General features: G+C 46.0%; 1 protein-coding gene across 4 annotated transcripts in view; it reads right to left on the bottom strand.

Annotated features, from left to right (window-relative positions):
- Nucleotides 1–10,261: 10,261 nt before the first annotated feature.
- Nucleotides 10,262–12,915, bottom strand: part of LOC141133477 (uncharacterized) — a 156,855-nt gene continuing 154,201 nt past the window's right edge. For all 4 annotated transcript variants that reach the window (XR_012243085.1, XM_073622870.1, XM_073622871.1 and 1 more), the window contains 3 exons: nt 10,748–10,834; nt 10,495–10,677; nt 10,262–10,422 (listed from right to left, as the gene is read on the bottom strand). The gene's annotated coding sequence lies outside the window, so the exon portion shown is untranslated. The remainder of the gene's footprint in view (nt 10,423–10,494; nt 10,678–10,747; nt 10,835–12,915) is intronic.

Genomic DNA, 12,915 nt, shown 5'->3' with positions numbered 1-12,915 from the left:
ACCCCGCCAAAACCAAAGACATAGACGAATCCCTAAAAGAGTACTTCCGTCTAAACGATGTAGACAATATCCCCCCCGAAAGGCAGCCCACAAAGTCACCATTAAAGGCAAATTAATTTGAATGGCGACCCAAATCAAGAAAGAGAGACAGCAGGACCATCCTCCAACTGGAAAAAAAACTTTGCATCCCTAAAAGCCAAACACAAGAAATGCCTCTCTAAGACCCTACTAGAACAAGTAGACGCAACCAGATTAGAGCTCAACTTGGCACTAACCGCCAAAGCGGAGAAACATAACCAATGGAGCAGAGCCAAATTTTACTCACAGAAAGACACAATTGGCTCCATGTTAGCCGCCAAGCTTTCACCTAAGCCTCGCACCTATACCATCCCCAAAATCAAAAGGACGGGCCAACCCCCTACACAGCAAATCCCAACAAAATACTCTAAGCCTTCCATGACTTCTACACTAAACTCTATTACTCTATTGCTCGACACGCATGGACAAGGGCCCACTTATCTCTGACTTCCTCCTGCAAGACCTCCCTTTACCGACCCTTTCCACAGAACACAAAAACCTGATGGAGGAAACCGTCTCAGTGGAGGAGATTAGGGACGTCATTAAAAACCTCAAGAAGGGTTCAGCCCCCGGACCGGATGGCCTTTCAGTACCATACTATAAGGCCTTTGACACCCTGGCTCCATACATGGTGAAATTTTTCAATGCAAAAACCCTTGGTTCCCCCTTAAACCCCCTAACTCAACACCGCCTACAGAACAGTGATTCCCAAACCAAACAAAAACCAGGAGGAAGTGGAGAACTACAGACCCATCTCCCTTATAAATAATGACCTAAAGATACTAACAAAGATTTTAGCCAATCGTTTATCCTCCTTTTTTAACAGATACATCCATAAGGACCAAGTAGGGTTTATTCCTGGTAGACAGGGGCCTGACCAAACCAGAAGGGCCATTGACATTATATCCCTTTTGCAGTCTAACTGGGATAACGGACCCAAACAAGAGGGAATGTTTTTATCCCTAGACCAGTGATGGCGAACCTTGGCACCCCAGATGTTTTGGAACTACATTTCCCATGATGCTCATGCACTCATCAGTGTAGTTGAGCATCATAGGAAATGTATTTCCGAAACATCTGAGGTGCCAAGGTTCGCCATCATTGTCCTAGATCTACATAAGGCTTTTGACTCAGTTGATTGGGCTTACATAGTCACCCTCATGGAGTGCTGGGGCTTTGGCCAGCGCTTTATGGGGATTCTCCACTCCCTCTACTCCACCCCGAAAGCTATGATTTGCCTCCAAGGACAATACTCAAAACCCCTTAGCATTGCCAAAGGCACCAGACAGGGATGTCCCCTATCCCTGATAATATTCGCCATCGCGTTTGAAACGTTGGCAACAGCCATACGCTCCAACCCCAATATCCAGTGAGTAACCTGCGGCTCACAAACCCAAACAAAGCCTGTTCGCCGATGACATGTGTCTATTTATAACGTCCCCGATTACGTCCCTTCCCAATCTCTGTAAACTACTGATGGAATTCACAGCAACTTCGGGGTTAAGGGCGAACTACACCAAATCCCACGCTCTCAACATCTCTCTGAAACCAGAAATAGCATCACTACAAAGCGCATTTGAATTCAAGTGGTGCAACACCTCCATAGAGTATTTGGGGATCACTCTCACCACGAAAATTGAACGGTTATACTCCACAAACTTCCTTCCCATATACCAGAAACTAGAGTCCGACCTGAAAATTTGGCTAAGGGGGAAATTTCCTGGCTGGGGAAGAATCCACACCATAAAAATGACTCTCCTCTGCAGACTGCTCTACCTGTTTAGAGCCTTACTGATCAACATAAGGAAAGACCACTTAAAATCATTCCAACGAAAAATAAACAAATTCATCGGGGGGGGGGCATCAGGCCACAGGTTGTCTCCCAAACAACTCTATACCAACTTAGGACGGGGGGGGGGGGGACTGGGACTGCCACGTTTACTATGGTACTTCCAAGCAGCAAGAATAACACAAAATTTCCACCGTGTATTCCAGACTTGAAAAGCCGGACTGGATACAAATAGAGAGGCAGGCGGCTCCCATCTACACACTCGACTACATTTTCTTGCTCCCCTCCAGGGAACGACCCCCAATACTGTCACCTATCCTTTCCCAATCTCTGACTCTATGGGACAAACTGAGATTGGACCCCTCCTTGATTTCGGAATGCCAACTCCTGGCCCACATCTTCAACAATCCAGACTTCATCCCAGGCCAAGACATTAAAGCCTTCTCTCTCATCCCTGGCGTACAAGCCTAACAAACCTCTTCCTCCAACTCCCCTCCTGTTGATTGGACCAACTCTCTACCTCTCCCTCCTCTCTCTACCAACTACTCTCTCCCTTCTCCCTTACTTCATACACTATGTCCCATAACAACACCCAAAGGGTCCCTTTGGTACAATAACCTCTAAGATGCTCTGTCTAAGGATTCTATCCATGGGGCGTAAAGTTGTGGTTCCCATGATCCTTCCCCCATTGCAAAGCTCAATGCGAGTTCTCAGCTAGTCACTCCCACGGGGGTTTCGGTGGACTGTACCCTGGGCAAAACATGTTCCTCATAGGGGTGCCTGGAGTGATCCACCTAATCCCCGGATTCAGATTCATTGCACTTGAGCCAAACAGGGATTACAACCCCACAACTGATCTAAACGTATTACCTCTTCGTATACGTATTTTATCTGTGTAACCACGTTTCCCTTACCTGCCCATTGGACAAAATGTATTGCATTTATTTTTGTTACCTTTGTATTGAAAAAAAAAATCTTTGAAAGTAAAGTAAAAAAAACAAAACAAAATCCATAATGTCAACAAAATGAAATAAATGTGAGAAAAAGTCCTCCTGGGTGTTCACAGCACCGGTGCTCTGCGCACCTTTGCCCCCCCTAAGAGACTTGAGCTGTTCATCCTCATGCTCATGTGACACACACCGCACTCACTGGACTCCAATGACCCTCCTACTGTACAGTACAGTACTTTGTAGGTCACCGTAGGACCTCTCCAAACTTCCCAAAGGCTTCTGGCTTGGATTCGATCCCCTCCTGTGGGAGGTCTCCTATGCATCTCCACTTGGTTCAGTAGGCAATGGATGGGCATAAAAAAGGAGAGAGGAAGCCTCTCAGAGTAAATGTGTTTGTATTAAAATTGTTTAACAAAACATTAAAAAACGCCACTAAATGCAATAACATCGGTCCTCTGTGTGTGTGTCCCCCAAGATGGACGAAGCTCGTAACCAAGCGTGCGTTCCACCCACCGAACCGCACTAAAACCTCAGTTTGGCACGTTTTGTCAATAGGCAACTTCTTCAGAAGCAGCCACTATGAGAGGGATGTTTATATTCCTTGTAATAGGAATAAAAGTTATTGAAAAAAAAAAAGGGGACAAATGAAAAAAAAATTCAAAGCGCCCCATCCCTCCATGCTCATGTGCAGAAGCAAACACATACTTAATATATATCAAATGAAAAAATAAGGTGCCAAGTGTGTTCATAAGTGAAAAACAATGGATGAGGGGAAACATATATACAATGTCATTTGTGCACAACACTGCAAAGTGAATCAAATACGGTATTCATGTATTTATAACACGCAATTTTTGTACCCTGAAAATAGAGGGTAAATCGCGCCTGCGTGTTAAACACCGATATCTGTTTTTTTTTTTTTTTTTACCAACGGGGGCAGGGATCGGGCGGTTCACCCCGGGTGCCACTGACTGGGAGGGTGTCAGGCCTGCCGCCCCGCCTCTCATGGCCGTGGGACAGCGCTGCCAGTATACTTTAAAATTCAGAAAATATTACTGCCAGCCCTTTATCATATACCGCTCCTCCTGTGTCACTCTCAATGTAAATCTATGCCTCTAAATCCATCAAATGCTGCTAGTTGTGGCCGTTCTCCTCCCGCTCCGCCTCCTCGAGTGTAGCTTTTGATTGGACAAGAGCGGTCACAGACCATCAATGAAAGATTACAGCAGGTTTGATTTACAATGAGAGTGACACAGGAGGAGCGGTGTATGGGAACGGGCTGACAGTGATGTTTTCTCAACTTTAGAGTATGACAGCAGCGCTGTCCCAGGAGACTGGGGGTCTTCTGGGAGTGCAGGAGGGGGCTTTATAATGAAAGGGGGTCTGTGTGTTGTGCAGGGGGTCTGTGTATTATACCGGGGGGCCGTGGAAAGCTTTTTTCCCTGAAACTTCCCTCTTAAAGTTAAGGTGCGCATTATACGCCAATAAATACGGTATTTAATAAACATTTATCAAGCTTGGAGTCCATGTGTGATAAGAGCAACCTGTTTTCTGGTGTTGGGATTAAGTGTAAACTTCTAGTTCTTCCACCACGAGTGCTCAATGGCAACTCACAAAAGGTGTTTGACCCCTTTTTACCGGATGGTCACAATACGCATTTGGAATACCAAATTGATTCCACTGTCAGCACCACTCCACTCCAATGGCCCCTCAGGATGAAGCTAGGATATGAAAAATGACTCCACAGGAAACAGATTGAAGTCTCATAGTGTAGTATTTTTATTGAAAGTTTAAAAGCAATAACAGTAGAGGTTGCACTGACCTGTAAAAATGCCTTGCCTGGCTCTAGGTGTAAACAGTGTGTTCAGATATGGCTATTCCTCCAGCGGTGACGTGCAATGCACATCTCCCTCTGGATAGTATCAAACGGGACCCGAGACATGGATTTGCAGTGGTTTTTCAAACCCAATTTTTTGGGAAAAATGTCACTTTAACCACTTCAGCCCCAGAAGGATTTACCCCCTTCCTGACCGGGGCATTTTTTGCGATACGGCACTGCGTCGCTTTAACTGACTATTGTGTCGTGTGATGCTGTACCCAAACATTTTGAAAAAAGAATGAAAACAAAAAATGCAATTTTTTTTACTTTTTGCTATATTAAATAGCCCCAAATGTAAAAAAAATTAAAAACGTATATTAATTGGTTTGCGCAAACGTTATAGTGTCTACAAAATAGGGGATAGATTTATGGAATTTTTATATATATAGTTTTTTAATAGTAATGGCGGCAATCTGCGATTTTTATCGGGACTGCGACATTACAGACACTTTTTTGGGACCATTGACATTTATACAGTGACCAGAGCTAAAAATAGCCACTGATCACTGTATAAATGTCACTGGCAGGGAAGGGTTTAAATGTGTTCCCTGGGTGTGTTCTAACTGTAGGGGGGATGGGACTGCCTGGGGGAGACCATCGATCGGTGTTCCTATATACTAGCAACACACGATCTGACTCCTCTCCCCTACCAGAACGTGGATTTGTGCGTTTACACACAGATCCATATTCTGGCTCTGTCAGGAGCGATAGTGGGTGCCTGGCGGACATCGCGGCCGCCGTGCACACGCATCAGCTCCTCAGTACCTCAGCAGGCACCCCCTATACCCCCTTAAAGCGGCCGTCATACAGGTACGGCGATTCGCGCAGGGGAGCTATTCTATCGCTGTTTGACGGCGGGTGGTCGGCAAGCAGTTAATGAATTTTAATGCAAAAAAATATATAACCCAATTTTTTTGTAAAATATGAGGTTATGCCGAGTAAATAGCCATCTAACATGTCATGCTTTGAAACTGCATGGAATGGCGACAAACTGTGATACTTAACCACTTCATGCCATATAGCAATATGACGTGCGCAAAGTGGTTCAGTTATCCTGATTGGAGGTCATATGACGTGAAGCAGGATAAGCGGTGATCGTGGGGACATGCAGCGCGGCGATCAGTGGTGTGGTTTGTCAGTCTGACACACTGCATATCCGATCTCGGTAAAAAGCCTCTGACGGAGAATCTTTACCACGTGATCAGCTGTGTCCAATCACAGCTGATCAGTGTAAACAGGAAGAGCCGTTTATTGGCTTTTCCTCCACTCGAGTCTGACAGACGCAAGTAGAGGAGAGCCGATCGGCTGCTCTCCTGATAGGGAGTCTGCTCTGATTATCAGCGCAGCCCCCGAGGATGCCCACCCAGGACCACCAGGGATGCCCACCCAGGGCCACCAGGTATGACCTTTAGAGGTGCCAATCAGTGCCCACTGTAGATGCCAATTAGTGCCCAGCAGTAATGCCTGCCAGTGCCTCATCAGTGCTGCCTATCAGAGCCACCTCTGTGCCCACCAGTGCCACCTATCAATGCCCTTCAGTGCTGCATATCCGTGCCACCTATCAGTGCCCATCAGTGCTGCATATTAGTGCCTCAGTCACTTATTTACAAAAATAAAGAAAAAATTTTTTTTCTCTCAAAATTTTCGGTCTTTTTTTAATTTGTTAAGCAGGAAAAAAAAAAAAAACCCAGTGGTGATCAAATACCACCAAAAGAAAGCTCTATTTGTGGGAACAAAATGATAAACATCTAGTTTGGGTACAGTGTTGAAGGGGGTAAAAGTGCCCAGTAATGAAGTGGTTAAAGGCTTGTTTTTTTTGTTTTTGTAACAAACACGTCATACTTACCTGGTCTGGACAGCTGTTTTGCACACATTGTAAAAGATGGGAAAATTGGTTGGTTCTCTAACTTTGCTGTACCTGCAACCATCAGCTTTTGTGATGGGAAAGAGATTGGGTGTAGTTCTGCTGGGGAGGAGGGGCGGTCCCTGTTTCCAGGAGGAAGAAGACTGTCATTGGCCACTGTTAAAGCCAATCACAGTCCTGCTAGCCCCGTCCACCATCTGGGGGAAGATGACTCGCTTGGTTGCCACTACCAATCTCAGAAAGAAGGGATTTCACTGTGAATGAGAAAACCACAATCTGGTGACAGTTTGTGGAATTACTGTTGAGCTTCTGGGAACTTTGTTGAAATTATTCCTGAACCTTTGTGTCACTTACTACTGAAGCCCTCTGCACACTGTGTTCCTTTAAGCCACAGCCAGTATTTAGTCTAATGAAAATCACACCCAACATTTGCTGTGGTGCAGAGTGCCGCACTTTTTCTCAGCTGCGGGGACCCAACTTATGATCCTGTACACAGGCCCACTGCTTTCAGAAAATGACCTGAGCTCATCATTTTACATCTATTCCAGATGCTTGTATTTGACATCCCATACATCACATACATCCCATACAAGCACGTGGGCTAGATGTGTGAGGTGGATCAGCAGGATGAGTGTGTGAGGACAGGTATATGTCTCATCTCTGCTTCCTTTCACCACTCTGTATATCACACATATCATAGATGAGAAGAGGGTACAGCGGTTGAGCAGATGAGCAGGAGGGTACAGCGATGGGGAAAATGAGCATAAGAGTTTCAGAGGTGGGACAGAAGAGCAGGAGGGTACAGCGCTAAGGCAGATGTGCGGGGGGGTTACAGTGGTGGGGCAGATGTGCGGGAGGGTTACAGTGGTGGGGCAGATGTGCGGGGGGGTTACAGTGGTGGGGAAGATGTGCGGGGGGGTTACAGTGGTGGGGAAGATGTGCGGGAGGGTTACAGTGGTGGGGCAGATGTGCGGTGGGGGTTACAGTGGTGGGGCAGATGTGCGGTGGGGGTTACAGTGGTGGGGCAGATGTGCGGTGGGGGTTACAGTGGTGGGGCAGATGTGCGGTGGGGGTTACAGTGGTGGGGCAGATGTGCGGGGGGGTTACAGTGGTGGGGCAGATGAGCGGGGGGGTTACAGTGGTGGGGCAGATGAGCGGGGGGGTTACAGTGGTGGGGCAGATGAGCGGGGGGGTTACAGTGGTGGGGCAGATGAGCGGGGGGGTTACAGTGGTGGGGCAGGTGAGCGGGGGCGTTACAGTGGTGGGGCAGATGAGCGGGGGGGGGGTTACAGTGGTGGGGCAGATGAGCGGGGGGGTTACAGTGGTGGGGCAGGTGAGCGGGGGCGTTACAGTGGTGGGGCAGATGAGCGGGGGGGGGGTTACAATGGTGGGGCAGATGAGCGGGGGGGGGTTACAGTGGTGGGGCAGATGAGCGGGGGGGGGGGGGTTACAATGGTGGGGCAGATGAGCGGGGGGGGGGGGGTTTACAGTGGTGGGGTAGATGACCCGGGGGGGGTTCAGTGGTAGGACAGATGAGCAGGGGCAGGGGGGACAGTGACCTGAGGTGTGAAGGGTGCAGGATGTTAATTTCTCACTACTACTCAAGTAGTTTACAGCATTTACTTTATAAAAAATCCTATTCGTGATTGATAGTGTGGAGTTTACATTTTTTGTTATAAAATCAGCACTTTTAATTTCTTTGAAGATATTTTTTGGCACACTGTGCTCAAAAGGTTGCCTACCCCGCTCTAGCGTGCAATGTAATCCTTGCATCATGTTCTGCTCAACACCCCATCCCCACCCCACGCCCCAGCAGTAAAAGTTGTACTGCTGGGGAGTGGAGCGGGGCGGGGGGTGGAGCAGCTCTTCCGGTCCCGAACAGCACAGGTTTCAATAGCAGGAGCACCCACCGCCACTGCAGCACTGCTGTCGCCGCATGTTGCAATACTGAGCTTGGATAGGAGCGTAGTTGGTTGGTGGTGGTGAAGATGAAGGGGGAAGCTTTTGTGGTGCTGCACAATTCATACAGTGCCTTGAAAAAGTATTTATACCCCTTGAAATTTTCCACAATTTGTCATGTTACAACCAGAAACATAAAATGTGTTTTATTGGGATTTTATGTGATAGACCAGCACAAAGTGGCACATAATTGTGAAGTGGAAGGAAAAGGATTTTCAATTTTTTTTACAAATAAATATCTGAAAAGTGTGGCGTGCATTTGTATTCAACCCCCCCTTACTTTAATACCCCCAACTAAAATCTAGCAGAACAAATTGACTTCAGAAGTCACCTAATTAGTAAATAGAGTCCACCTATGTGTAATTTCATCTCAGTATTAATATGGCTGTTCTGTGAAGCCCTCAGAGGTTTGTTAGAGAACCTTAGTGAACAAACAGCATCATGAAAGCCAAGGAACACACCAGACAGGTCGGGGATAAAGTTGTGGAGAAGTTTAAAGCAGGGTTAGGTTAAAAAAAAAATATATCTCAAGTTTTAAACCTCTCATGGAGCACTGTTCAATCCATTATCCGAAAATGGAAAGAGTATGGCACAACTGCAAACCTACCAAGACATGGCCGTCCACCTAAACTGACAGGCCGGGCAAGGAGAACAATAATCAGAGAAGCAATCAAGAGATCCATGGTAACTCTGGGGGAGCTTCAGAGATCCACAGCTCAGGTGGGAGAATCTGTCCACAGGACAACTATTAGTCGTGCTCTCCACAAAACTGGCCTTTATGGAAGAGTGGCAAGAAAAAAGCCATTGTTGAAAGAAAGCCATAAGAAGTCCTGTGTGCAGTTTGTGAGAAGCCATGTGGAGGACACAGCAAACATGTGGAAGAAGGTGCTCTGATCAGATGAGACCAAAATTGAACTTTTTGACCTAAAAGCAAATTGCTATGTGTGGCGGTAAACTAACACTTCACATTATCCTGAACACACCATCCCCACTGTGAAACAGGGTGGTGGCAGCATCATGTTGTGGGGATGCTTTTCTTCAGCAGGGACAGGGAAGCTGGTCAGAGTTGATGGGAAGATGGATGGAGCCAAATACAGGGCAATCTTAGAAGAAAACCTGTTAGATTATGCAAAAGACTTTAGACTGGGGCAGAGGTTCAGCTTCCAGCAGGACAACGACCCTAAACATACAGCCAGAGCTACAATGGAATGTTTTATCAAATCATATTCATGTGCTGGAATGGCCGAAAGTCCAGACCTAAATCCAATTGAGAATCTGTGGCAAGACTTTAAAATCACTGTTCACAGATGCTCTCCATCCAATCTGACAGAGCTTGAGCTATTTTGCAAAGAAGAATGGGCAAAAATCTCACTCTCTAGATGTGAAAAGCTGGTAGAGACATCCCCAAAAAGACTTGCAGCTGTAATTGCAGTGAAAGGTGGTTCTACAAAGTATTGACTCAGGGGGGCTGAATACAAATGCACAACCACACTTTTCACATATTTATTTGTAAAAAAATTTGAAAACCATTTATCATTTTCCTTCCACTTCACAATTATGTGCCACTTTGTGTTGGTCTACCACATAAAATCCCAATAAAATACATTTACGTTTTTGGTTGTAACATGACAACATGGCATCAGGGACCTGGGTGGTTGCAGCAGCTCTCAGGTAACAGGTTATGTAGATCTGAATTGGGAAGTAGTAAATGGATTGGAAGTAATTTGTGTTATTTGTTCTTACAAGGCACCCACCTGTTGCAACAGTTCAATTAGTAATCACCAGACGGGCATCATTTCCTAGGAATCGGAAAGCATCCACTGTGAACTGTAGCTTGTCTGGCTCAACCCTTGGGATGCGTAAGGCTGAAGAATAGTCATCTTGCATTCCATCTATTAGACACCTGTAAAGACTGGTCAATCAGAGTAAGGTCATTATAGCAACCTTTCCCCTAACCACCCCTGGAAGAACATACCCATTGTATGCAATGATGTCATAACTAGGAGCAGAGTTGGGGTCAGGCGATACGGTGGCCACACATTGGTCAATATACAGGATCAGTCCAATATGGTGTGTGTCGGAGTGTCCACAGAGGCCTCTATGTAGAGGATATCATCAAGCTGATAGATGGTAGAACTTCTAGGGCCACTCCAGTTCTCTATAGACAAAACAGATTGTAAAAGTTCTAGCAACTACCTCCCCCCCAAAAAATTTTTTACACAACTCACCAGTCATTAGCCTCATGGAGAAAGACAGCCTCTCTTATAAGGACACTGTGCTGCTGAATGGAACCCATGTTGCTCACATTGGCATGCCTATACAGAGGACAGAATCCAGGGTCAATAAATGAGCTGGAAGAGCAATCACGTTAAATTTCAGAGATCCATATTAACCATTTTAATGGCAAGTGCTAGTTCTAAAAAAGTTAGAACAGCAGTATGGTAGCTGCCATCTTGTTAGTTGCAGATTGTCCTCATTATAAATGACAATCCAGCAAGTTACTGTTACTGACATAGTATGAAGGATGGTAGTCAAGACTGGCTTCTTTTGCTGGGCAGCAACTCACAAGATGGTAATTCCAGATTCACTACAACATCCCTAAAGCCTGTGCCTCCACATTTAAGTGAGCAATAGCATCCATAATATTTGTCCCCAGATTCCCTTAATACCTAGTTTTCAAAGTAGTATTGACAGCATGATCCCTCTTGCAACAATGAACTTGTGGCTAGATTCCAGATGGACAACTCAACACTACCATCTTTACCATGGGGGTCTAAAGCTTTGAGGAGACTTGTGGTGGGTGCAGCGGAAGTACACAGAACTATATTGAAATTGAAGTTCAGTAATGCACTGCAAGGAGGACATCCCAACCAGAAACACCAACAGATGGACAGCAAGTAGTAGCTGTAGGTCTCAGGTGTGCCGACAGCATATGTCTCTAGGGGCTGAATTCAACCTGACCAGGCCATACCCAAGTGGGAATGGGGTTCCAGCATGACTGGGGTGTACCTGCACTTTCTCCATTTGTCTGAAACCTGATGCCAAGCACTGTCTGAGATACAGGTAACCTGCCCCTACTCTATCCACATGTGAAATGCACACCAAACCCAGGAGCCAGGGTCTTAAATAGACTGCCTGACCCAAGATGGCCACTAAATACACCAGCATTCAATTTGATGGTGCCTCTGACCAATAAGATCAGAGGAACAAGATTCCCCTCAATTTTACCTGCATTGTTGCTATAGATTATTTATTTCAGGTACTTCTATAGCGCTGTCAATTTACGCAGCACTTTACATATACATTGTACATTCACATCAGTCCCTACCCTCAAGGAGCTTACAATCTAAGGTCCCTAACTCACATTCATACATACACATACTAGGGACAATTTAGACAGGATCCAATTAACCTATCAGCATGTCTTTGGAGTGTGGGAGGAAACCAGATTACCCGGAGGAAACCCACACAGGCACAGGGAGAACATGCAAACTCCAGGCAGGTGGTGTCGTGGCTGGGATTCGAACCAGCGACCCTTCTTCGGCTGCTTTCACACTGGGGCGGTAGGGGGCGCCGGCGGTAAAACAGCGCTATTTTTAGCGCTGTTTTACCGCGGTATTCGGCCGCTAGCGGTGCGGTTTTAACCCCCCGCTGTCGGACGAAAAAGGGTTAAAACCACTCGTATAGCGCGGCTATAGCCGGCTGTCCCATTGATTTCAATGGGCAGGAGCGGTGAAGGAGCGGTGAATACACCGCTCCTTCACCGCTCCAAAGATGCGGCTTGCAGGAGATTTTTTCTTCTCCTGCCAGCGCACCGCTACAGTGTGAAAGCCCTCGGGCTTTCACACTGAACAAACAGTGGAGGCTGTTTTGGGGCGGTTTGCAGGCGGTATTTTTAGCGCAATAACGCCTGCAAACCGCCCCAGTGTGAAAGGGGTCTTACTGCTAGGTGTAAGGGCTATCCACTACACCACTGTGCCGCCCAGCAGTGGAGAAAACAGACCGCACCTGCCTACAGACTTAAATAGGGCTGAAACAACTAATCGATTAATCGACAACTAATCGATTATGAAATTAATCGATTACTATTTTCATAATTGATCAATCGGCCAGTAACATAATGGGGTTAAAAATAATAAAATTAGCCCTTTATAGTACAAAAAGAGCAAATAATCGCTACTGTAAATATTACTTTCACTGTTGTACAGTAAAAAAAATGAACCCCTTACAGTAGTGATTTGCTTTTTTTTGTACTATAAAGGGCTCATTTTAGGTTTTTTTAACCCGATTATGTTACTAAACGTCTTAGACCTGGTTCACATCTTTGTGTTTTTTGGTGCTTTTTGCAGAAACGCACTGCAGTTCATTAACATGGTTTTCTATGGGACACATTCAC

This window comes from Aquarana catesbeiana, linkage group LG03, assembly GCF_042186555.1.
Source record: "Aquarana catesbeiana isolate 2022-GZ linkage group LG03, ASM4218655v1, whole genome shotgun sequence".
Taxonomy (NCBI): domain Eukaryota; kingdom Metazoa; phylum Chordata; class Amphibia; order Anura; family Ranidae; genus Aquarana; species Aquarana catesbeiana.
This window is presented reverse-complemented; position numbering and strand designations above follow the sequence as displayed.